Source organism: Clytia hemisphaerica, unplaced genomic scaffold (genome assembly GCF_902728285.1).
Source record: "Clytia hemisphaerica strain Z4C2 unplaced genomic scaffold, Clytia hemisphaerica genome assembly, whole genome shotgun sequence".
Classification (NCBI taxonomy): Eukaryota; Metazoa; Cnidaria; class Hydrozoa; order Leptothecata; family Clytiidae; genus Clytia; species Clytia hemisphaerica.
In genome coordinates this window covers 667,297-677,493 of record NW_027104238.1, presented here as the reverse complement: position 1 = coordinate 677,493, position 10,197 = coordinate 667,297, and the positions used below count along the sequence as shown (strand labels likewise).

The window sequence follows — 10,197 nt, the reverse complement described above, 5'->3', positions numbered from 1 at the left end:
TTTCTCAAATTACATGTCGATGACGTCATCAATAATACCGAAATTTTCACGATAATTATTTCAAAAATTATCAAAAAAGATTTGTTGAGGGGGCCTCTTTGCTCGAAGGGTTAAATTACATAGTATAAGACAATCTGTAGATTATTCCCCTGTTGAATGAGCGTGATATGTCCATTTGTATATATGGTGAAGATCAGAGATCTGACCTCAAGGAGAGAAAATATTAAATAAAATAAAGATGAAACATAAAAAGGAACTAATATTTTTATAATCATACGTTTTTTTCCATTTGTTTGAATTTTTCTAAATATATAAATCAAACCAATCAAACATTCTGTCAGGAAATGAGAATTTTATGCGAAAAAAAAACAACAAACCAATAGACATAAAATTTAAAACGCAAAGTAGAAACACAAACACCAAAAAAACACTCAAAAACTCAACACAAATGTAAGTTCCCAACTTGCAACAGGCGCAGCGGCTTTAAACATGTTTTAAGGACGTCCAATACTCAGCCTCCTCCCTTTACTACACATTTAAAACGCAATCTTCAAAACTCTGATGACTAGCTAGTAAACTTTTACTTTTACTTTTACTTTTTTACCAAGTATCCAAGCTCTAAACTTTTACTACGGTAACACTTTCATTGTGTTAATGTTCTTTATGTTCAATCTTAACATATTCGTATATTTTGTTTTCGTTTTTTCGTCGTATGACGTTTTTTATCAAACATTATCTATCAGTTGTAGCTGTTAAAAAGCTATTTTTATTGTTCATATCCTTTAAAACATGTACATAGTTACCAAACATATAATATTTTTCTGGCGGCTTTGAAAACCTCCTACAGGTTACATTGCCAGGCGATAGGTTATTTTGTAACAGATGTTATGATATTTAGAGAAAAGAAAAAACAAAAAATTCCATAACCCTGAACCGACCCGCAGTCCAAAAAAACTAACAAACATAGAAAAAGTAGATCCAGAACCCGGTTCGACACCTAAAGTTCGAAATGCCGTGCAGCCGTCCGTACGGGAAAGAACAAAAAAGAAAATGACTGAGAAAACTAACAGACATAACCTAACCGTTTCCAAACCGATCTGATTAATAAACTCTTCTCATCAAAGGAAATTCCCAAGGAGCTGAGCACGTCGATTCTACCACTTGTCAAGTCCTACAAAAAAACTATGAATGATCCAAACAATTATCTATCTATCTATCAATGCAGGTTACCAAAGACGGATTGTTTGTTAGGATAAGGTCGAGACAATTTACATTTCGTGTAGGGAAGTTGACGAGTTGTTCAAGGTTGAGGTTGTTCATTAATTCAAGGAAAGTTTCATTGATAATTTTAGCATTTTGGTAGGTAGTTATCAAATTCATGTCCCAGTCGATATCTGGTAGGTTAAAATCTCCACCAAACCTGAGAGAGTTTTTCTTGTACTTGGACGAGATTAGTTTGGACTAGTTTTGAAGTCTTCTCCCATTTGTTGTAGGTACGGTAGTTTAGTTTCGGGTGGTCGATAGGCTGCACATAGTATTATAGGCTTTCGGAAGGTTTCAACTTTTACTGCGATGAGTTCTGTTGTTTTAGATTTATACACCTCTTCACAAATAAGATTGTTTTTATATATAATCATGACACCACCCCATCCGTCATCACGGTCATTTCGAAAGGATTCATAGCCTTTTGGAAGAAATTCATTGTCTTTAAGGGCTGGATCTAGATGTGTTTCAGTACAGAGAACTATATCAGTTTTTGAATCAAAAAGCACCTTTGCAAAAGCTTCCTTTTTACCCCATATACTCTGAAAGTTAATAATCAAGATGTTAAGTGACTTAGCTTTAACTTTTGGGGGTCTTTCCTCGCTATCAGTGGATGAGGTTGATGATATGGTGCTGTCAAAGATGGAATCTCCAACGTTTGGTAAACCACATTTTAAACAAGACCATGTGTAATGTGAGGTTCAAAGCAATAGAGAATTTTTTCAGAGTCATGGAATTCAATTTTTAACTTTGTTTTGACAAATCGTCATTTTTTGTCATTTTTGGGCACTCAACACAGCTATCATTTACTGGCTACCTGGTAGGTCTCCTTCTCGTTTCTCACTCGTTCATTCTTTCGCGTTTTTCACCAGCCATCTGGGCTCAGGCATCGTGTCTAGGTTAAGATTAGGTTATGAAATTTTTGAAATTAATGTGTTTTTTTTTACATTTTTACGGAGAAATTTCTAGCCAATTTTTCCACTCATTTTGGTCAGTTTTTGTCAATCTTACAGTATGTGAGATTCGTCATTTTTTTCAATTTTTTGAGATTAAGATTTGTCAATTTTTCTCAATTTTTGGATGATCAACTTTTGTCACTTTTTTCAATTTTTTTCTCAGACTAAAATTTGTCATTTTTCTTAATTTTCTTTGAGACTAAAACATTGTATTTTTTTCTTCATTCAGTTTGAACATGTCATAAAGTTCCAAACGCGTCAGTCTCTGTGCCCTGCCCAACATTCAAACAGACGGTAATTCCGACAAGTCACGTGTCAATTATCTGTCAATCATATTACTCATTCGTTAACTCGCTCACTCGTCGTCACGTGTTATGACGTCACATAATTGAATGAAATTACGTAACGTTCCACGCATCAACTACCGTACTCTTCACCTGACCGGTGTCGTCGAACCGAAATCACCGGACTCAACATCTGATCAACCCGTCACCATGTCAACACATGATGAAACCAGCAAGTCATTGGAAATCGATATGAAGGTCATCATCGAACAAGTTCATGACGTCATCGATGAGAACCCCATCGAATCTTCAACCATCACAGATACAGACCTTACCGTCCAAAGCTCGAGGAATTACGAGTCCAGCTCAGACGTAAGAACCATCAGCTAGGAGAATCCGATCTTCCTGTTCTATCAACGCTCAACCTTATTAAAGATTTCATCGTAAGATCGAGAGATCATAAGTTAAGTTCTCGTCTTACTCAAGAAAAGGAAAAGCACGATCGACTTCGTCTCAATGATCAATCAGTAGCTTTCTCAATAATCAATATTGCTCGCCAGATATCGGAACTTCAAGATGTTTACAGTGGCAACCCATCCAAAGCTTCCCTCGAACAGCTAATCGAATGGAAGACCAACCAACACAATCATCTCAAAAAGTTTGATAAAGTTGCTGTTGAGTACAAAGAACTCTTAAAGTCTCCAGTACTCGATAAACACCGAGACGATGACGTTAAAAGTATCAGTAAACATTTTGAAAAACTTACCACGCTCAAAAAAATTTATACCAAATCACTTGAATCTGAAGTCAGCAATCGTGAACCAGACAAACTCAATATCTTCAACAAGCTGTCACTCAACATCAAGCTTCATCCATTTGCAGGGTATGAATCAAACATTGACTTCTACACATTCAAGTCTAATTTCGAGAAAATTCATCTTCACTCAACACCAAGTCCTCACATTCATCATCGACGATGACCTATCAGAAAAGCAGACTTGGTTGAAACTCATCACATTCCTCGAACGTGAAAAGAAGGTTCATCTACAAAAGTCACTCCTCCAAACTGCTAAAGATGCATCAAATTCAAAGGATGATCAAAGAAAGTCGGGCAGCCCAGGATCAAACACAGGCTCCAACAGACGATCATCTTCCCACATCACGAGTCCAGAAACGTCATGCACAATTTCCAACGAACCCACTGGTACCATTGGTCACATTCCATCATCTGGTCCAAACGGCACCAAAATCCTTCAAAACTTCACATGCAGAAAGTTCGTCTTGGCTACACCTGCTCAACGTCTCAAGATCCTTCGTGAAAGAAACTACTGCATGCAATGCCTCTTCCCTGGTGCTGACGCTACAACTGGAAAGCACGCCGAAGGAAGATGCCAACGAGACTTTGTATGTCCATCTCATCGAAGGTATGATGTTAAGAAACACTTCCTTGTCTGCGAGGAGCACAAATCCGAAAACGATCAATTACTTGCAAAGTACGTTCAACGCTTCATACGTAATCCATCACTACCAGAATTTGCTCACAACCTCAGCTTGACACTTGAAGAATCAGAGTGCCACAAGATCCACAATCAAGACTGTAATGACAGAGGAATCTACGCCTTACAACGCATCAATGTCGATGGTAAGAAGCTTCTCGTTTTCTTCGATTCTGGCTGCAGTGATTTCATCATCAGCAGATCTGCAGTAAAACTCCTTGGTGCCAGATGCTCACAAGAATCATCCAATCCTATCAGTCTTGGTGGTGTTGGCAACTGTTCAACTAAATCAACCCTTGGATCATATCGTGTCAAGTTACCTCTCTTCGACGGTGATGATGTCTTAATGTCAGGTCCTTGCTTGGAAAGGATCACATCAACCATGCCAACCTATCCACTTGACGAAGTCTTCAAAGACATTCAGCGAAGCTACACAATATCAGGTGGTAACCAACCATTGCCCCAGCTACCTCCTTCAATCGGTGGTGAAGTTCACGTTATGATTGGTGTAAGGTATCTTCGTTACCATCCAAAATTGATCCATCAGCTACCATCAGGACTCACGTTGTATCAGTCAGTTTTCCAAGATTCATCAGGTCGTCGTGGTGTGGTCGGAGGTCCTCACAAAGTCTTCACTAATGTTCATCAATACCACCACGTTGCTATTCATCCAACCCTGAGGGAGGTCAAACCTCAACTTCCTCTTTTGGGATACCAACCAGATTCAACATCAGCATTCCTGTCTACTTCAATGAAAGTCTTCGAAGAGGTGGAAGGAGCAGGAAGTGAAATTGACTATCGATGTTCAAAGTGTCGCTGCAAAGACTGTAAACATGATTCATCAAACGAAACTATTTCAATCAAAGAAGAAGTCGAACAAAGTCTCATCAATTCTTCAGTCAAGATCGACTTCGACCAATCCATCTCATCTGCTTCATTACCCTTCATTGCTGATCCAACAACTCGTCTCGCCAACAACAAAGATAAAGCAATGAAAGTTTACATCTAGCAATTGAAGAAGCTCAATCAACCATTAAACCTAACTGACAAAGAAGATATCCTCCAATCTGAAGGGAAGCTTCAGAAACTTGGGTATGTTGAATTTGTTTGTAACCTACCTCAAGATGTTCGATCAAGACTTCACAATTCACCCATACATTACTTCATACCCTGGAGAGCCGTCTGGAAGGGAAACTCTCTAAGCACGCCCTGTCGCATCGTCTTCGACGCATCTCAATCAACATCTTCCGGGTAAAGCCTAAACGATATCTTAGCCAACGGTCGTAACAATCTCAATAGGCTACAAGAAATACTCATCCGTTGGTCAGTTCAACCAGTTGGGATGCATTCAGATGTAAAGAAAATGTACAATACGATCAAACTGGAAGAGAAAGATTGGTGCTACCAACGATACCTCTGGCATCCTGATCTCGACATTAACAAGCAACCAGATGAAAAAGTTATCAAGACGCTCATTTATGGCGTTCGATCGTCAGGCAACCAAGCAGAACACGCCCTTCGAAAGGTTGCTGAAGCTTCAAAGGAGGAGTTTCCTGAGGCAAACAATGTGGTTCAAAAGGATGTTTACGTCGACGATTGTCTCACAGGTGCACCTGATCACAAAGCAGCTCACAAACTTGCTGATCAGATAGAATTGTCATTCAATCGTGGTGGATTTGAATTGAAAGGTGTAGCATTTTCTGGAGAAGACCCCCCACCACAGCTCACCGAAGACGGAACGATGATCCACATAGCCGGTTTGAAGTGGTTCGTTAAAGCTGATCAAATTTCACTCAACATCGGGGAGATGAACTTTGCTAAGAAGATACGTGGCAAAAAACCTTCAAAATTTTCAAATGTCATCCCAGAGAGACTTACTAGAAGACACTGTGCATCAAAGGTCGCCGAAGTATTTGATCTTACTGGAAAACCCACACCACTCATTGCTGTAATGAAGATTGATCTCCAGACACTCGTTCATTTGAAGCTGGATTGGGATGACAAGATTCCAGACAATCTTCGAGAGATTTGGGTAAACAACTTCGATACAATTCAAGAAATTGGCGACGTCCGATTTCGTCGAGCTGTCGTTCCAGAAGATGCTGTCAATTTGCAAATCAACACCCTAGATTTCGCTGATGCAAGCCAACACATGACGTGCACCGCGATCTATGCCAGATTTCTGCCTAAAGATTCCACTTACTATTGTCAATTAATCTTCGCCAGATCAAGAACTGTACCAAAGGATATGTCGATGCCCAGAGCTGAATTGTACGCCGCTCTTGTCAATACTCATTCAAGTGAAGTTGTCAAAAAATCATTGCAAAAGTTGCACCAATCGTCAACCAAATTTACAGACAGCCAGATTGTCCTTCATTGGCTCAACAACGATGAAAAACCTCTCAAGACCTGGGTCAGAAATCGAGTAAACGAAATCAACAGATTCACCTCAAAGGATCAATGGTTCTATGTGAACACAAGCGACATGATTGCTGATCTGGGGACGATTCCACTTCGATCAATGGCTACGAATGGATGACTCGAGACGTCGGAGAATTTCCAACCAATACAGCCAAGGACCTTCGACTCAGCCAAAAGGACATCGCAGAAGTTCAAAAAGAAAGACAATATCAACTACATCACATCATCCAATTGCCAGATGCTGTCCAAGAAAGATATCAATATTCCAATTACGTAATTGACCCCAATCACAGAGATTTCAGCTCAGTCATTCGTATTCTTGGTTACGTAATTCGATTTATCAACATCTTGAGAACGAAGCAACGAGTTACTTCGACCAATCTTACAGATCTGGAAATCAAACAAGCAGAGACGTACTTCTTCAAAAAAGCCACAACTGAGATCGTTCAGTTCGTTCCAACCAAAAAGTACGAACCTATAAGTGTCAACAAAGATGGTGTCTTGTACTTCAATGGTCGTATTCTGCCCTCAAACCAAATCACAATCGTTGGTAGATTCACTGAAGCAATGCTGGATTTATCTACAACATCATTCTGTGTCCCACTAGTGGATCGTTATTCACCTATCGCCTTCAGCATCATATCAGATGTTCATTGGAACAGTCGTGTTTCAAAACATTCAGGAGTAGAAACCACCTTACGTGAAGTCAACAAAAAGGCTTCTATTATCGACGGAAGAAATACTGTCAAGATCATCTTGAAGTGCTGTCAGTAGGCACTTCAGTCACGTGACTAAAACATCTCGCCGCAATTTAGTGGAAGCGCGATTTCAATGTTGAGACGGGGTTTTGGTTTTTTTAGAAAATGTATGCATTTTTAAATTGAAATTTCGCAAGGGTTCCTTCTAGCCTTTAAAAAAACCAATAACTGTATTCAAAGCCTTGATGATTGACTTAGTTTCTCCCGAGTGTGCTAAATTCATAATTTTCTTCAGTAAAATTCTACAGAGCTTTGAAAATCCTTTTTTGTCACAACTTTATTCCAGTCACATTTAATAAAAAGGCACACCCTGTTTATTACAAAACAGAAAATAAGCTTTCCAAAAACTATAAACACTTTATATTAAATGTATTGCTAACCTTGCGAAAAATCACTTTTATGATTTTCAAATTTCCAACGTTACCCCCGTCTCGAGAATCACTTTCGATTTTGCACGGGTTTTTTGACGACCGACCAAGCAGCCAGCAGAGAGCAGAGCAGAGCAGACACAGAACACATCAACATCAAAATTGTTGACAATCCTGTTAAAATTCTTTAAAAAGACCATAGAACTGTAAAAGGTGAGTTTGTTAAATGATTTTCTTTCCATCATAAAGCTTTTATAAGAAATGAAAGTGTTACAGAGTCATTTTCTTTCCTGGTAAGTTGCCCTAAGAAAGGCTTCCCTTTTTATGCCTTTTATCAGGCCTTGAATGATGCTGAAACTTTACACTGCCCACTCTGTGACGCTGTGGTATAGTAGTTATTGACCTTGGTTTCTATTTCTATTTGGTTGAGTTGCAGGAGGCTTTAAGGCCTATTTTCGCAACTATAGACGCTTTCAATGAGCGCCCCGTCAGCACCTTCTTGGACTGACTACCCAATTCCCCTCACATGGCATGGGTTGACCCGGGCGAAGGTTCATTCACTTGCCAAGTGAACCGCTGCGAGTGGGAATCGAACCTCAGTCGCCTGTGCAGTAACCAAGGTCAATGATCACTATACCACACAGTGCCTTGCTACGCAGGAGACTGAGGTTCGATTCCCACTCGCAGCGGTTCACTTGGCAAGTGAATGAACCTTTGCCCGGGTCAACCCATGCCATGTGAGGGGGAATTGGGTACTGTGAGATCGGGGTAACTTGCATCAGTGGAGGCAAACATGCATAGCCCTCAAATGAATGACCTGTCTGGTCATTAAGATACAAAGTTAAATCAAAACAAAAATGGTAGAGTAGAGCTGAGAGGAGAGCTGCGTAGTTCATTTGTTTTGAAATTTTGCTGCTTTGATTGGTCAGTCATTTGATGGCTATGCAAGTTTCCCTCAACTGATTCAGGTTACCCGACTTCACGGTAGTTAGTTCAAGGTGCTGACAGGACGCTAATTGAAAGCGTCTATAGTTGCGAAAATGGGCCTTTAAAAGCCTCATGCGACTCAACCAAATAGATAGAATAGAGATAGACTCCCTTGGCCTTTGGTTATTTGCTGCATCAATCCTTCACTTTAGTCACTCCAATAGATCTTTTCAATAAAATGCCTCAACCATCTTAAACTAAGCAAATTGTTGGCGGTCTCACTCTAAAACCAATACTTTTGGCTGGCTAAAATTGCAATCAATATTGGAATGAATAAACTATAGCTATGATAATGCTGGGATATCTTAAATCATAGGCAAATAGCAACAACTGCTAACAGCCAATGAGAGATAAGCAAGTTCTTTTGGATAGACTTAGGTATAAAATGCTAGGAATAGTTGCTATCTTGCCCATCATTAAAGATTAGATGTATTATCAATAGCAACAATCACGAAAAATTTGAACGTGCATGTAGTTTTCACCTCCCTGTCCAAAATACCTAGTGAAAACGCTTTAAGTAAGCTTTATCTAATCTATTTTGAAGACCGTTCCAAAAAAAGTTTGTTTACATTCACTCAACTTTAAGTAAAGTAAAGTTTTTACATGCACGTTCAACGTTTTCTTGAATTGCCAGTTTACATTACGTTAGCATTATTTAAGTAGTATTGATAGTGAGGGTATCAGAGTGGGATTGCCTGGAAGAGTTTTGCTTGTGGATACACAGCTAGCACTGGTGACATAATCTAACAAAACTTCAGCACTGTGCTGTGCGCTTTAAAATCTGTGACAGAGTGAAAGTCAAATACCATAGTTTTTGAAATTTTCTTTCTTTTCTTTTTATACCTATTCAGGATTCCCAATTCAAGATGTTGACGTGTATGTGTACCTGTATGAGAACATTTTGAGCAAGAACAATAACTTCGAAATTTTAGAGAATTGTATGGCTTGATTATGGATTCCTGGACTTTCGATCAAAGTATCAAAGATTCCTACTCAGAACTGAATTATGACTGTTATGTAAAAACTTTTACCCAGACCACGTTGGATATGTAGTCAAGTTGAAGTTGTACGTTGCTCGATAAACATAATTATGTATGGTCACCAAAATAAGATAAATTGGTCTTGATTTAACTGATACAGAACTTTCAGACTGCTTATATGTCATTCCTTGTTTTAAGTCTTATGACACAATAAGAATGGAGAGTAGTACTATTTATGATTGATAATACAAGACCATGATTACAAAATGCTTTATCAAGACAAGAATACAAAAATAACAAATTTTTGGAGACTAACTTTTAAATGAAGAATTTTGAAAAATATTTGAATAATTTTGACGAATATTTAACTTGGGGGATGACTGGAAAAATCTGGAATCAGGAATCTTAATTTAGCAATTGAAAAATATCTTTGGCCAAAAATTGTGATTAACAAGCAATAAAGCCTGTATTTGAGGCCTGACACAGCACAAGTTTGGAAATACATTACTAATAAATTTATTGGAATTATGTTGAGGATAATCTTTTTATATAATTTTGTTAAATTAAGAATTCCAATTTATTGTAATAAAATATAAGAAAATTATGAAATTTCATGCATGAATCAAAGTGTGTATGTTTATATGAAATTAAACTGACAAACATTTGAATTTTAGCTGTTGTCAG

The 10,197-nt window shown here is 38.5% G+C and overlaps 1 long non-coding RNA gene across 1 annotated transcript; it reads left to right on the top strand.

The window, feature by feature from the left end:
• Nucleotides 1–7,652: 7,652 nt before the first annotated feature.
• On the top strand, nt 7,653–9,814 carry LOC136816116 (uncharacterized). Its single transcript, XR_010847801.1, has 2 exons — nt 7,653–7,759; nt 9,385–9,814. It is a non-coding gene; the product is annotated as an uncharacterized lncRNA (long non-coding RNA).
• The last annotated feature ends 383 nt before the right edge of the window (nt 9,815–10,197 follow it).